The sequence below is a fragment of the Pholcus phalangioides genome, unplaced genomic scaffold (assembly GCF_987345545.1).
Source record: "Pholcus phalangioides strain wild (caught in Gottingen) unplaced genomic scaffold, Ppha-v1.0 ptg000039l_1, whole genome shotgun sequence".
NCBI classification, from domain to species: domain Eukaryota; kingdom Metazoa; phylum Arthropoda; class Arachnida; order Araneae; family Pholcidae; genus Pholcus; species Pholcus phalangioides.
Genome location: NW_028301625.1, coordinates 13,184,391 through 13,201,382, shown reverse-complemented (window position 1 = coordinate 13,201,382; position 16,992 = coordinate 13,184,391). Strand labels below are relative to the sequence as shown.

The 16,992-nt window shown below is 36.0% G+C and overlaps 1 protein-coding gene across 3 annotated transcripts in view; it reads left to right on the top strand.

Moving 5' to 3' along the window:
• LOC149065602 (rab11 family-interacting protein 4A-like) overlaps positions 1-16,992 on the top strand; it is a 96,180-nt gene that overhangs the window by 59,764 nt on the left and 19,424 nt on the right. The window lies entirely within an intron of this gene.

Sequence of the window (16,992 nt, the reverse complement as noted above, 5' to 3'; positions counted from 1 at the left end):
TGTGCGCGCGCGCGCGCTCTGACGGTGGAACTAATGGCCAGTATTCAGACGAGTTCACCTATTACGCATACGGTCAATTTTTGTGCTCAGAGAATAAACATCTATCGACCGTCTTACAGTTAAAAAATTTCAAGATGTGTGACCCAGCCCCAAAGAACCGTATCGAATAACGACAGGCCCATCTCGATATAATTTTGTTTTCGAGAAGTTCTGAGTTTAATGCTTGAATGCGTATATTTGGAAGGGTAAAAAAAAAAAGTATTACCTCAAAATAAGAGCAGTGTTGGACAATTTTAATTCTAACTCAGGGCCGCCCTTACAAGACGCTGGTCCCGGTGCGAAAATAATAGCGGGGGGCCAGAGGCGTCTTAATAATTTCGGGTACCCCACTTTTTGTATATTCCGTGGGACCGGGAAATCGTCATCCAAAAATTCATACATTTTTACAAAATATACAGGTGCTGAAAGCATCCATACAAAAAAATATAGACAAAATTAAATGCGAGTTAACAAAAAAAAAAAAATTAATGAAAATTTCAAAATGAAGAAAATTTGAAATTGATGGTAGAAATAATTCGAACACCACTTAAAATTAAGAAGTGATGAAAGAAATTGTCTTAAAACTAATAAAAAAATTCAGAATCGATGAACGAAAAATTTGAAAAATAATTGACAGATAATTCCAGCACCCATGAAAAGTAAGAGTAAATAAAAGAAACAATTCCAGAACTTATTAAAATTCAGAATTCCAGAATTGTGATGAAAATTCTGAATTTTGAAAGAAATTTTACCATAAGTGCAGTTTCCCAAAACGCGGGTACAGTGCGACCGCACCTGTCGCAAACCCCTAAGGGCGGCTCTTTTCTAATTGAACGAAAAATTATTCAGTCGTTGTAATTTAATATTAGTAATCGGTGCAAAAATTAGACCTTCACACTCAGGGTAATCATATCTTCAGGAAAATGTAGTAAATTGCAGAACGAGATATAGCTATATCGAAAAAAATATATCGCTAATTGTAGCCAAAAAATTCCGTAAGAAATAACAAGTAACGACAAATTTGCTAATTACTGCTTATTTTGCCGAAGAATAGGGAAATAAGGGATTAGGTAAATCGCAATAAACATGAATTTAATTCATGGAAAAAACGTCCATCATTACGTGGGGACCATATTTTATTCAGAAAAATACGGGATATTGGGTTCTGAAATACGGAACATTGTCAATTGTGATAAATAATGTCGCCAAAAGTCGAAAAAATCAATTTAGGGTTCGCAGCGGCCTGTGAAGTCAAAGAAAATCACGGAAAGTCAAGGAAATGAAAAATGATCAGGGGAAAATTTTAAATATTTGGGAAAAGTCAGGGAAATATGCAAGTATTTGATAAAAGTCTGGGAAAACTTCTGTGAAGGGAAAAAACGAACGCGGAAAAACAAAAATTCGAAATTTGAAAATTAAGATTTTTGAATTACAGTGCATTCCATTCTTGTTGAGTTTTGGTCGGGGAAATAATCAAACAGATTTTCCTAGGAACCCTGCAATTGTTTCTGAAATGGTTGAAAATTTCAAGTGAGCACAAAAATGAAGGGTTATTGGAACTGGCAGTGAATTTTGTAATTCCCGGAAAAAGCGTTCAATGTGACAAAAACGTGAAATTATATTTGTAATCATAATTATTATAATAGGATTTACAAGGTATTCATTCACGATTTTAGTTAAAAAATTTGGAAAAAAAGGGACAATTGTATAAAAAGTCGTAACGTACAAAAATACGAGGATGAGTCATTAATTAAGTTGCAAATTGATATGATATCTTGAAGTAGAGTGAAAAACACTACTTTTTCAAACAATGTTAATATAGGTGACAGCATTATATATATATATCCAGCTTTATGATATTCATGTCATATCAACTCGTAGCATTCGCACGTGTGTGTAATTCAGTTTCGAAATGGCGATGGTGTACGATAAAGGAGCAACATGCTGTTGTCGGATTTTTGTGGGCAAAAGGACTTGACGCAAAAAATTTTCACAAATTTTTTTTTCCTGTTCATGGAGAGAAGTTGTTTATTGCGGAAAGCAATGCACAAGTGGGTCGAGAAATTTTCTCAAGGCCTCAAAAATTCGTGACAATGATCGAAGTGGGCGTCCCATTTTGCTTCAGGCAGAACAGACAGTGCAGCAGGTGGAGGAATTGATTCGGGCTGATCGACATACAGCTCGCCTATCACAGAAGACAATTCAAAAATTTGGTTGGAAATTTCTTCAACATCCACACCTTACAGCATTGATTTAGCCCCAAGCGATTTTCATCTGTTTAGTCCACTAAAAAACCATCTTGGAGGCAAACACTTATTGATGCAGATGATAAAGAGGTTCAGGATCAAGCCCTAATGTGGCTGAAACATCAACCCAAAGGATTTTATGCAGCTGGTATTGGGGCACTGATAAAGCGATGGGATAAGTTCATAAATATTGGTGGAGATTATGTTGAGAGGAAATATAGTTTTGAAATGATTATCACTGTAATTTATTTTTTAATTACCTTTTGTGACTGACTTAATAATTCTCCTACGTACAACAATGTCCCGTATTTTTCGCATTAGACGTGTTGTAAGTTATGTATGTATCCGTCGAATTGTTTTAGAGATTTTATTAGTCCTTGGGATTTAGAAAGGTTGAGAAATGCTGTAATAGTCTTTCTTTAAAAGAATATAAATTATCGGTATTATTTGTAGAGCCCTTTGGTGTCTGTATCTTATTAGACGTAAACTTCCGAAAGATTTGAAAAGACACTAACTTAATGATACATTCATAAAAGTCCGTACCGTGCAGAGACATAATAGAAGCGGAACACTATAGGAAAAAAAATTATGTCTAAACAATAACCTCTTTTAAAAACAATGAAGTGTTTTTAGAGTTTAAGGAAACCGGTTCATACAAGGACTAGCTTTAGGATCCATTAGCATGTGAAAGAGTGCCAAAAAGGCTTCTGGATTGTAAATTCTTGGTTCAGTCTTACTTTCTTTTTTAAAATTTTGCGAGGTTCGTGATGGGACTTTTAAAATGTTGCAGTATTGTGATGATGATGCATAATGAAACTCTGAAAAATATCTAAAGAAATGGCAAAAAAGTAATAGAATTTCTTTTTTTCATCTAGCAAATCGCGCCTCCCGGTTGTCTATCATTAAGAAGAGAATAACTTTGTGAATTCTGTTCTGTCGTTTTCACAGTCCATTTGCCTTGATACTGTGTTTAGAGTTATTGGTCTGATGGATTCCGCGATCCGACAATATTACGTAAAAAAGAAACGGTTGATACCTTAAAGTCTTGCGATTACAGAATAGTTCTTGGTTGCTGTTCAGTCGGGCGGAATTTTGAGTTTTACGTTTTTACGTGTGTTGTCATGTTTTCCGTATCTGAAGCGTGAAACTTTAGCATTTACGAGAATTTATGTAAGTGAAGATAATTTACACAGGTGTTTCTTAATTCCAAGCATTCCTGCGATATTCCAAAAGGGGGGGAGGGCACGGGTGCAGATATAGTTGAAGAGGATCCATGGTAGGTGCTAGGGAGGGCTACAAAGTACTGTAAGAAAAATTAAGATGATATGCATAAATGAAGCTTTTTAATATCAAGGGGTCTGTTTAGACTTTTTGTAAGGTCTTGTTTTTATTAAGTTGGTTATTAATTTTGTGAAAAGTAAGTTTTTCTGGAAAGCGAAACGATGTATAGTTAATTTATCACAAAAGAAATGATATGCCAAATTTATGGTTTCGTTAATTTGTATTTTGTCAAGGGACCTTTTTTCAGATTCCGAATTTTGTGAAGGTTCCAAAAAACAAACCCAAATCCGGGGCTTGACAAATCGGAATAAAATTAGGTGACAGACAAATTTCATGAAAGCCAATCACATATTTTGTTTAAATAAATATTGCCCAAATACTGTTTATGTAACGTGAATGGGACTTATGACCATAGGCTAGTTATTGTAAATATTGAGAGGGCTCACAAATATTTGGGGGGGGGGCTCAAATCCAATATTTACATAGGGTATTATGGATATGATAGCTCGCGCAGGCCCTTGGGCCGGATACACTTTTACGCCTATGGCTAATGACCCCTTTCTATGCTAGTAAACACACTGATATAAATTCCAAATGTTTTATGTCATCCTCAAACGCCAATTCAGAATCACGTATAAAACATTTTAGACCCCACTACCAATTTTTTAGTCAGCATGGTGACATTACGCCTGGGATTTTACAAGGCCTGATATATTATTGAAAATATTACTTCATATATTTCTTAATATAGTCTTGAAATATGTTGGGAGAAAATTGTGACCGTACACACACACACACACACTTTCGGAATGAAGCAGAACTGCCCATAGAACCAGGTCTTAACGCCCTTAGGGGCCTCGCGTGCGTATGGGGTTCCTATGATAATGAAATCTGATGCTATTTCTTTCGATAATAATATGTAAATTGATATACAGGCACTTCAAGCCAGGTGGGGGCTCCTGATGCTGTTGAAATGCTTGTCCCGCATAGAATCAGGGCCATCATTACTTGCATGGCGTTGAGCATGATGTCAGTAGGGAGATCTTTATGATGAGATCTGGTGTCATGATTTGCTAATTTAAGTAAATATGTAAGCTTTTGTTTCCAGCTAAATACGGGGGCAAAGAACGTCATTTTACCTGAGGGGCCATGACGTTGAGGTGGCACTGCATTTCATATGAATCGTTGTAACTTTTGGATATCATTCGCATTGACTTTCTACAAAAAAAGGGTAGTCGGTGTCATTTTCGAGTCGGAATCGTGTTTATTAATGCGTTTATAGTTCATTCGACTCCGTATGATGGGTTAGCATCTGCGTGTCTGTAACATTTTCGTGTGCCCCACTGCCCAAAATGAACTTGAAGGGTGCTGTTTATAAAAGCGTCGCGTTGCCCCATTTCTTTCAAAATATACTTTTACTAACAATGATTCTAGTAACTGGTAACCATAGCTACTTGATTGACTCACGTGTAGAATTTGACGACGTCACGCCACTGGGGGTCACGAATTTGGTCAAATCGCTTCGGACGAAGTGCTTGCTGCTTCTCTCTCTCGTGTATGTGTATAACGCGCATGGTTGCTTGATGCTACATTTGACTAGAGAGCTCACGCTTTTTCCCGAAGAAGTCGTTCTCCACGCGTGGGTGGCAGGGTCAATTGTTCGTTTCTTTGTTGCATGAGGAAAAAGCACATGCATGAGAACTTGAACATGCTTTTACCAAGTTCTCATACAGCCAGGCTAATGACTTTTCCTCTATGGAGCTCATTTCTATCTTGAATATACGCCGTAATCGGAGTTTTTTACCCTATAGATGAGAATATTACATGGCGTAACATTTTCGAAGAACTGGCGAATCAATAAGCATTTACTTACAAATATTCGATTTGAATATAAGTGTGTTTTTGGATGTTTGGGAAAATGTTATTTAATCTTTTCATCCGTTACTTACTCACTAGTTTTTTGTATCTATATTTTCTCACATTTGATATTTTCTCAGCGTTAAATCTGATCCGTTGTCGGGAATATCAAGGCAACAAAAGATCGATAATAGTATTTGTTTCCGAACTTGAGAAAAGCACAGAAGTGACATTGGATTGTGTTTGACGAATGTGAATGAATAATTCAAAATTATACGGCGTTTGAATTATTCAATATTTTTCATCTTCATCATGATATTCTTTCTATTCCTAAGAATTTTAGTCGAATGTACTCTTCCAAAACGGTTCCGAAACCGGAAGAGAAGGGCTTTAGTCCGAAAATTCGTAAGGGATTATGATATCCACCGCTATGAGTGATTTGCATGATTTTTCGGTAGATTTTGTAGATATCTCACATGTTAAAAATCACTGCAAAAAAAAGAAACCAGAACAGAAAAACGCATACTTATATAAGATGCCTTCTGATAATTGGTGCGTGAAATCCGAAATCTCTTTATGCCAAGGGCTTTTTCTGCCAAGATAGAGATTTTTTTGTTTGTTAGGGGCGAAATTTGACGCAAACGTGAGCAATTTTCGAAAATATATGGTTATAGGACCGTTGTTAGAAAATATAGCTTTTGAGATATTCTTCCGTATTGTCGAAGCGTTAATCCAGAATGATGACTATAACTATACACCAAGTCCACCGGGTTACTTGGTTACATTAGCGAACATTCAAGCGGAAACGCACGATAGAAGCAATTCTTAGATTTTTTGAGAATGATTTCGTCGTTTTGAGCCGCTGGAAAAAAAATCTAAAACACTGTTGACAGATACGTATTTACGGGGGGGGGGGGAGGCTAAGCAGGCTATATAGTCCGAAGTGGCAAAATATTTGAGGAATTAGTGGTCAAAAAAAAGAAAATTGAAGTAGAATGGGAGATGGCCGGCAAAACCACAAACTTGCTGGTGCCCAGAGAGCGGGGGACTAAGCCAGTAAACGAACAAAAGTGTGACTTATAGTGCAAGCATGTGAATGATCATAAGAGAGAGAGGAACAAGGTCGGTGAGCGACCGTAAGAGTGTGCAAGTATATGGCTGACCTAAACAGTGCGAGTAGGGGAATGACGAGTGAACTAGAAAACAGGAACAAAGTGTGCAAGCATTTGAATAACCAAAAGAGTGACCTAGACAGGAGTAGATCGGTGATCGACTGAAAGAATGTGCAAGAATATGAATGACCAAAACAGTGTACAAGAATGGGAATGACAAGAGGGACCTAAAGAGCAGGGACCAGGTCAGTCAGTGACTGAAAAGTGATCTAGACAATGCGCAAGCAGTTCAATGACCATAAGAGTGATTTAGAAAGCGAGGGAATAGGTCAGCGAGTGACCTAGAAAGTGTGCAAGCACGTGAGTGACCAAAAAAATGACTGAGACAAAGGCGTATTTACGTTGGAGCGCCAGTGTTCCCAGGTTGGCAAGTTCGGAGATGCGGCATATTTGAGGAATGAATGGTCAAGAAAATTAGCCAAGAAAGACAGAAGGGCGGTCAAATTTGTATGGCCCACATGCGGCAAAACCATAAATCCATCTCTGACTGTGTTGAATGGAGGCAACCTAGGTTAATCAAACATGCCATTTAGAAAAAAGTACAAAGTGGGATTCGAGGGTACCAGGAATGAATAGAATCCTCTAGTTACGTTCACGTGTTTAAGAAAGGCGGATACGTTGCTTGTCTTCGTCACCATCATTTATTACCAGGTTATCTCGAGACCTATTGAATGAGATCTAAAACGAAACCGATAAACGTCTCTCGCGTTCGTTATTTGATCATTCATTGAGCTACTCGATTGCTGAGAGAGAGAGACCTATTATTTGTTGCCGATTCGACAAGGTAACTAACTTTACGTGATTGTCCAGATTCTGTTCGGTGATGGACGTGCTCATTAAAATAAAACGAGTAAAATACGTGCCGGGTTTGTGTGTTAGTTGTAGAACGTGATGGTGAAAGTTGCGCGGAGCTGCTCTAATTGCATCCATGTTGTGAGTCACCGGAAACGTCTTTTGAATCGCAAGTGGCTAATTGAACGGGTTTCGTCTTCAACGAGGTGGAATTTTCTTTAAGAAGGTGTAATTCGATAACGTAACCGAAAAACGATGATATCATCGCAAGTATTGGCAAAAACCTGTTGAATCAGTGACGCAATCACTGATTCTATAAACCTTAGCAAATCCGAAAATTTATGGCTTTTAATGGAGTCTCCTACCTTTTTGTCGTGGTGAAAAACTATGTTCTATTAGAAATGCCATTAAAAAAAATATTATTTAACCATTGGTTTATTTGGAATTTGGTTCACATATTTTTGCTATCCTATGCTGATAGAATATTTCACATATCTTTAATGCTTATTTTTGTGGAAATTTAACCCTTTAACTTGCACGCGTTGAAATATTCAGAGGAGAAAAGTTTTAAGGGATTATATACAGTATTAACCCATTTTTTCTGACTACTGTTGCGTTTGCGCGACGCTTTGCTTAAAAAAAAAATTTCCAAGTAATTTTCATGCAAATTTTTGTATGAAATGAAAATTTTTGGGAATCTCTCTCTCAAAAAGTTCAATGAGCGCCATGGTATTTTTTAAAATTTGCTTACAAAAGAAAAATTTGATTTTTTATAACTTTTAAAAAATTAAATTTTAAGAAATTTTGTCTCGATTTTAAATCTTAATTTTTTTTTTGATGACCGTGAACAGAAATAATTAAAAAAAATAGTTAAAATTAAAAAAATTACCAATTTTTTATTAAATTAATTTTTATATTGAAAAGTTCTATTAATTGGAAATTTGCATTAATTACAAAGAAAAACATGCTAAATTAATGCTCAATTTTTTGAATTCTCTCAAATATGTTATTTAAGTAACCAGTCGTGACTGACTAATGCAGTGGTTTTCAACCTTTGCAAGACCGCGGCCCGGTTTCATTCAATTTTGTGAATTGAAGGCCCGGTCAAACACAAGACCAATGGAAAATGAATGAGGAGAAATGAAACGGCTGATCACTCGCGGCTCGGTATGAATTATGTCAGGGCCCGGTAATTGAAGGTGCATTAGTCCACTGTGTCTCATATATAGAAGAAAGGCGAATTCCACTTGTTTTCAAAGAAATACCTGCAGTCAAACTCGGTTGTAACGAGCCCTCGGCTATAACGTTAATAATTGGCTGTCCGAACTGATTCTCATAAAGAATAATGTTAATAAACTTTGCTTATAACGTCAATGAAAACGCAACGACCTCGGATATAACGACACATCTTCATCACTTTTGCTTCTGTTTTTATGGCTTTTCCCCCCAAAAAGAATCGTAAAATTAACAGCTCATCCCATTTAGACAATGTTTGTCTTGAAAGAAAATATCATGTTTGTGGTATTACCCTATATATGGGACATTGCCGTATTTTCCAGTGAGTGTTAGCTTCCCCAATTTCCTTTTTTTTTCCAATTTACTATTTTTTTAACTAAGCTTATTTTGATTCATAATTTTTACTGGAATTGGGAATGAAGGTAATTTTCATAATTTACAAATTGCGTTGTAAGAAATATGTTTATATTATATAAATATTCCTCTCAAATATTTTCTTTATACAGTTTTATTTTTCCCCCCATGAAATAAAATCGTTTTTTGTATGAAACACGCAGTGAAAGCCGTCAGTGAAATTAAACTAGACCGTATTTTCATGAGATTTGAATAAATTTTTTTTTCGGATAATTGTTATAAACGATGGCCTTTTCGTGTGGTCAGTGTAATTGATGCTCATCAGATCGTGACATCTGATGAAGGACGCGATATCGCGTCGGAATGGACATTTTTGTGTACACGAATATGCTCTTTTGTGACGCATATTATTGCTAAAACTGCGTGTATCCTTTTTTTATAAAAAGAAAATACTTCGCTTATTATTAAAAGCGGTCTTCCGCCATAATAATAATTGTAGATAGCTTTATATGCTCAAAGAGTACAGGTTATCTACAATATATATGTATTATGGTTTTATATTTTTCAGCACCTCTAATGGAAATTCGTGTCTTTTGACCGCGCGGGATCCGACCCTGTGACAAATTTGGTGTCTGCATTCGACATTTTCGATTGTTGGATGGGAAAAGAAAACCAATTCTCAGGTTTTCTAACGTGTCTGGTTTGTGGGTCACACGTTATTCTTTGTTGTAAATTATGAAGCGAAAGCAAATATATGAGAGGAAAAAGAAAGTGTTTTTCTCTATTGTACATAAAAACACGTTACTTCAGTGTTCTTTTATTTGCTTTTACGTTGCGAAATCGAACTTATTTTCTCGTAGAAATGTACTACTGTAAAGACGATACTTTATATCCTCTTGAAAAATATTCATATATTTGTGAGGAATATGTAGAACACCAGTTTCTTCAAAAGAATTCGCCAGACCGAAACGTATGGAAAGCATTTGTGTGAAAAGAGTATGCAAAATTGGCTGTCATTATCGTCACGCAAATAAAGATTGTTAAAGAGATCTTCAAACAAAACTATCTGGAAAATTCTGTGTATGTTATTCAACGTATAAGATTCGGGTCAAGAAATGAGAGTTAGAGTGCTGTTTTCTTCCAAAAAAACCCATTTTTTTCACTTGTATACAGTCAAATTCAGTTATACCCTTTCAGACCCTGGTGCCACAAATATGTGGGTTGCTTTTTCCTCGTTGTAGAATATTTTCTTTTGACTTCAGGGAGTTTACCCCGGGCTTAAAGAATTTCATAAGTTTTGAGTTAGAAATATGGTGATATGAACTTTAGGGCTCTCGTTATAGGGCAGTACTTAAAGTTGAACTTTCAGGGTTTTTTTTAAGATAGCTTCCAGGAGAAAGTGCCTCCAGAGGAAAAGTGGATTTATTACATAAAGTTTAGCAATAAATTCTTTAAGAAATTGCACGTGAAGATGAATATACCCTGCATCATCTTAGCTGAAAAAGTTTGAACGAAGGTAATTATTTCTTCACGAAAATAATAAAAAAGTTGAAAATTTGACAAAATAAAGATTTGCTGACATTTCTGTTTTTAATGCATTTTTTAAGTATCAAAAATGCAAAAGAGCATTTAGAAAATTCCAAAAAAATGAATGCTCGGGTCTGAAAAAGATAACGAAAACTCGAAGATTCCGTGAAATTTTGTCGTTATAACCGAGGTGTTGTCATAGCCTAAGTTGACATTTTCAAGAACCGTTTAAATATGAAAAATCAATTTTCACAACAATCACGGTGACCATATTTTATTGAGAAAAATGCGGAAAATTGGGATAATAAGCACGGGCCATCAATTCCCGCCCAAAAAAATGTTACCAATTGTCAACGAAATTCCCAGTTATGGCTTATAAATAGACCAATTTCTTTTCTCCATATATTTTTTTTTTTGGTATTTTAGGAAATGCATCTTTAAGTGTCATTTCAATAAAAAAAAATACGGCTATACAAATACAATACTTTTTGCATCTAGAAAGATTGGATTACTTGTTAGTGTCATTTTTTTTTAAGCTGTTGAAATTATACGTGTTCAGAGATTTATAAAATTGCTCAAAATTAGGGGATTGAAAATAAAGTTCAAGTTTAAACTATTCAACTTTGCTGAGCGAGATTTTTAATCTGCTTATAAATAACATTAAAATCAATGCAAGATGTATTTTACCGCAATTAACCATTTTAGCTAATTAAAAAATCCATTCTTATTGGTTCAATTAATGTGGTGATGTATTGTTTTAATCAAAAATATGCTAACAGCTCACGTTCACACCAGTATTTTCTAAAAAACAAATTTTAATGTTTTTGTGAGGGTGAACCATAGAAGGTTAAACTAAGTTTTGCTGGAAAAAAAACAGAAAAGAACGGGATATATATTTCTACAAGAAAAAAGTCGGAAAGGATAAAATTATAGAAAAATACGGGGATGTCCCCTGTAAGGGTCATGTCAATAAGCAAATCGGGGATGCCAAACATGCAATAAATCTTTTTTGCATCACCAAGCATCGTTATAAGCAACGTTAATTAACGTTATATACAACGTTATAACGTTACTCAATAAAAATCGGCCAGAATCACCAATTATTGACGTACGAGGCAGATTTACGGTTTTGTCCCCCCTTCTCCCATTATAGTCTGATTTTTATTGACCACTCACTCCTCAACTTTGTCGCCCTGGGCTATTGCCAGATTTGCTTCCGCCCCTTTAAATACGCCTCTGTCTTTGAATTACTCATGGTCACTCCTATGCTTGTACACTCTCCTGTCACTGTCGCTCTCTTCGTCACTGTATTGGTTGCACACTGTTTTGGTTCCTCACATGGTGGAAAACACTATCTCACTCGTTTGGTCAATCACTTACTGTGACGCGCTCTCTCTCAGTCTCTTCCTTCTAGCCAGTGATTCTCAACCTTTCCAAGCCCACGGCCCGGTTTCATTCATTTTTGTGAGTCGAAGGTCCGGTCAAACAAACGATCAAAGGAAAATGATTGAGGGAAAATGAAACGGCTAATCACTCGCGGCCCGGTATGAATGATATCAGGGCCCGGCGGTTGAGAAACACTGCTCTAGGCAGAAACGGGTTTATGGTTCTACCGCGATTGGGCTATACAAATTTTGCCGCTTTTCTCCAATTCTAGTCTAATTTTCTTTACCACACATTCCTCAAATTTGCCCTCCCTACCCTGTAAATACGCTTAGGATGGACGTTATTACAGAGATGCATCACCCCCTACAAGGGTGGGGCTTACAGGGCTTCAGCTGTGGAGCCCGGGACAATTTTAACGTCATTTTTTTTGTTTTATCAGGCTATTAATTTACTATGGAAGGGCCCGTGAAAAGTCGGGCGGGGGGGGGGGCATGCAGAGATGTTTTAACCGAGATTGATTGTATCTCGCATTTACTTTCACTTGTTGAATTCGATCCATTCCGAATGAATAATTTTTCGTTTCGTAATTCTCTATGGATTATGGGTAGTATTTAAAAAAAAACAAAAAAAAAACAGTAATTTTTTACAGAAAATGCTGCAATCGTGGTCGGTGTTGTGTTTCTCGTATCATTTCCGGTAATATAAAATTCGCTTAGTACGTTCGTACGTATGAGTCATTATCGGATCAATCCCACGTGCTTTTGTGTGTCGGTTTCCGTTACGACGTCCCGGATGTAAAAGACAATTTTTCTCTTAGATATATGCTAATTGTCATGAAAAAAATAATTTGTGCTAAAAAATGAGAATCTCGCCAAGTGTGATGAAAACGTGAATCGGCGTTCTTTTTTAGCGCCGATTCGCCAAGAAACTTCTCTTGGTGGTTTCTGTTTTTTTTTTCACCGTGCGCTGAAAATGGTCTGGTTTGGGCGTTTTCGACAACGTGAGTTTCGTGTTTACTATATGCCGAGTGTTCGACATAGGAAAGTCGTTTTTTCCCATGGGATTTTACGGCGACTTGCCTGTTGATGTTATTGTTGACGGGGGCCATCAGGTAGTCGTAAAAACGCTTGCCCTGTTCCCTCCGGGGGCTGTTATTAGTTAGATTCTGACTGGACTTCATACATTTTTATTTATTTATTTTTCTTTTACGGCGACCAAGTTTCTTTTCCACCGACATGCGCAGAAATAAATATCGATGTTGAATGTTGTTGCGTTTCTGATCATGTCTCAAGATGAGGTTTGAAACATACGACGGAACGGTGCGATGGTATGTTTTATTACGTATTCGAAATATTGCATGTACTGAAACAATTATTTTAACATTTATATCAGTGTATTTTGATTGGTTATATTAATTTTAAGTTTGATTAAACCAGATTTTTTTATCGGTAATCCACTGAAAGTTATACTTCAATATCACTGTTAATAAGTGACTTCTGGATTTTTAGTAATTTAAATGAATTGAATTTCATGAGTATGCATATCGCGCTGTAGAAATCGAAACTGCTATATTTTCTGATCTTAAAGAAGGGGGGGGGGGTTTAAAATTACATCGCACTTTTTTGTATAATTCTTTTCCGGTGGTTATAAAATGGTTCTGATATCGCATCGAGTGACAAGAGTAGATTCTAAAAAATGGAAAGCCCATTGTAGCATTTGTGATAATTTTCCAATAATACGAAAGTAAACGCAATAATTGCGTGCGGTTTGCAAAACCTGTTATTAGATGATTACTTAATTTTTTTATATCAATTTTAAGATTTTACTGAAAGTTTAGAACTCTAATTATCGACAGAGAGGATCAGCAATTTCAGTATTGTAGTAAATTTAAGTTATGTTGTACCTATCTACCATAGTTTCTTGAATTTTCATAGAATTTGTATATTGCCTGATTTCTGTGTTCATTTGAAAAAAATCTCATCATTTTTTCAATCAAAATCATAATTGGATAAGTTTGCTCGCGGAAGAAGATAAGGAATCAGAAAAATTTTAAAAATACAAAATTTTCACTTGGTGCGCATGCATTGAGTTCAGAGTCAGACTGCCTCACCGAGCCACAAAATATTCAGGCCAGATTAATTATATTATCAAAATGAATCCATTACGTATTTTATCTCACTTCTTAACGAAGCTCTAGTTTAAACTTATCAATTTCGTAATTAACGAATCTTATTATAAGTTTTGTCAATCCATTTATACCTTATTAATTTGAGCACACAAAAATATTGTAGAAGTCCGCGAAGTTGTTTCCTCAGTGGATCGCCGAATGCCTGAGCCGGTCCTGCCAGTAACGTCTGGGGAAAAAATTAAATCTTAAAGCTACGTATATAAAAAAAGTGGCTGGTTTTTCTTACTTTAACTAAATGTAACCAAGAAGACGCGTAGAGCTATTAATAAGTTCTGGTTTTTGACTGTTACACTGTTATCATTACAGCCGAACTTTAATTACAGAACAAAATTTATTACATGCCAGCAACCGTAAAAAAAAATTAGGAAAGCTCAATAAAGCCAAATAAACTGATGATAATTGATTTGATTCGTGAGATATAAATCACGATCTTTCGATAAATTTCGCTGATATTTACATTGATATGACATTCTAATTACGATTGCTATTTATTTATACATGAATGGAAGACTAGTTGATGGCGTGCCCGTTCATACGTGAACAAATTTTTGTCTTACCATGGAGAGTTTTTCTCCTAACAAGACTCTGCCAAATGTGATCGGAATTTTTTAGTAGTTTTGAATTCATTTTCTACACGACTTCCTCGCCCCAAAACTGAAAACCAATTCTCCATGACTAAGTAGTTTTGTTTTTCGCATAACGGCGCGTATTTCAAATAGATGTCGATAGCTTGAATACGAGTATAAAAAAGCCTCGTGTTTTTTTTACTCTTCGTATCGAAAAATGCTAGCTATTTTCGCTTCTGCTTTTTGAAAATCCTGTTATTACAAGAATCTGACAAGTTATTGACTTTTTTTCCCTTCTAGGTCCAAAAAAAAAAAGAAAAAAAAAGTGTTCCATCTTTTCTTTGATCTAATATCTCATTTCTCAGGACCCTGTAACTTGTCAAAAATCTTTCTGAAGAACTCGTATTGTGTGTAAATTAAACGAACTGAATTTCTCATCAGGTTCGGCTGTTATTGCTTTTTTAAGGCTGTGTTCCTAATCGAAATTTCTTTGGTAGATACTAGATTAGATTGAATAGTCACGATTCGTGTGACTTTTTTGGTCCCTCCACCCAAAACGAAATGACTTGGAGTCATTCACCGTACTTCTCATTACTTTATAGATGTTGTTGCGACTTGTGGCCATCAACACTGGCTAATGGATTCTTTTCTTTCAGACTTTGTTTCTTTACATTGAAACGGAATACCGACCGACTTCTATTCAGAACAGAACCATAAAAAATCCATGATATCTTGATATTTCCCATTGTATATAAACCTAAAGCCCTAATGTCTACAGAGTGGCCAAACACAATATATATCATTCATGTATTTCCGTATGAGCCCTTCAACTTGAATTATCATCATGCTGCAGCGCAGAAGTATAATAGTTAGTGATAGATGCACCACCGTTGAGATGCTTTGAATTTAACTAACAGGGGGAGGGGGGGGGTTGGAAATGCAATATATATTTCTATCATATAGGTTTCTAATAGTATCATCAGCTTTTAAGGCGTATTTCTCGGTGTAAACTCCGAGGCACTTACGTTTTCCAAAATGTAAATTTACTAGTTGCGCTGCTGACGCTGATGTGGCGTATTTTTGGAAACGTAATCTTTGAGACTTGGCGCATTACAATGGCGCGGGGCCTACGTTGAGAGATTTTTGTTTCACAAAACATTATCTCCAAAAAAATTGACTGAATATTAACGTAAAACATTGAAGTATCAACTTACTAAAGCAAATTTCAAATATTTACCTGTGGTTGTGGGCATTTAGCAAGCATTTTATATCAAATATTTTTGTAGAATAGAAGAAAACTAATTACATGGAGAAATCAAATTTTATCCTGGAAATTGCGGTGGATACGCCGATGCGTCGCTAGCTTACGTCAAGAGCTCGGATATATTTCCCTGGTTTTTTTTCATATTGCTGCGGATACGCACATGCAGAGCTTATTCCAAGAAATACGGTTATTACATATTATTCAGCACAGTTATTTTTTTCTAATAAATACTATACTGTTTGTTTCTGGAAAAAAAATTGATTTTACACGTGTCTTTACGCCAGAATCGAATTTTATCGTGAAAAGTTTCGGCTCTTATGTTTATCTCGCGATAATGTCTAGTTCCCATTTTCCACGCTGTGGTGTTTATGCCGAGAAATGATATTAACTTTAGTGAAATTGTGTATTTTTATTTTTTTGTTAGTCAAACTAATGAAAATTTGTTGGGCAAAATAAAAATCTCGAGCAAATTTAGACATCGAGAATGTCATCATATAGAGAATAATATATTCCAGTTATAACCCTCTCTGGAAAATAACCTGATATAAGCGAACATCTCTAACAAATACAAGGTCACAACAGGCAAAATGCCCAACGAGGTGGCTGAGAAAAAGATGCCCATAACAAATATGGATGTCATATTAAAATTCCGCAACCCAATTAAAAATGCAATTACAAACAATATATACATGATGAAATCTTATACAATGCCCATGCATAATTCCCTGTGACACCACAAACTAGAACTGTCCCTTACCAATCGATACTGGTGTCCCCTTGTCAAAGCAGCAGTAGTCGATTGATGGCGTATTAATAATTCGTGGTTCATCCTATCCATCCCGTTGAAAATTTTGAACACTTCGATCTCCCCGACACCTGCGTTCTTCCGATGTAAACATATTCAAAAAATGAAGTCTCTCTTCATAACTCAATCCCCGTATGCCAAGGACACGCGTAGTTCTTCTCTGCACCCCTTCAACCAAGTCTATGTCCCTCTGTAGGTATGGTCTCCAAAGCACAGAACTAGCTACTACATTTTTATTGAATGGGATTTTCTTTCACTGGACCAATGTCAATTGTATCA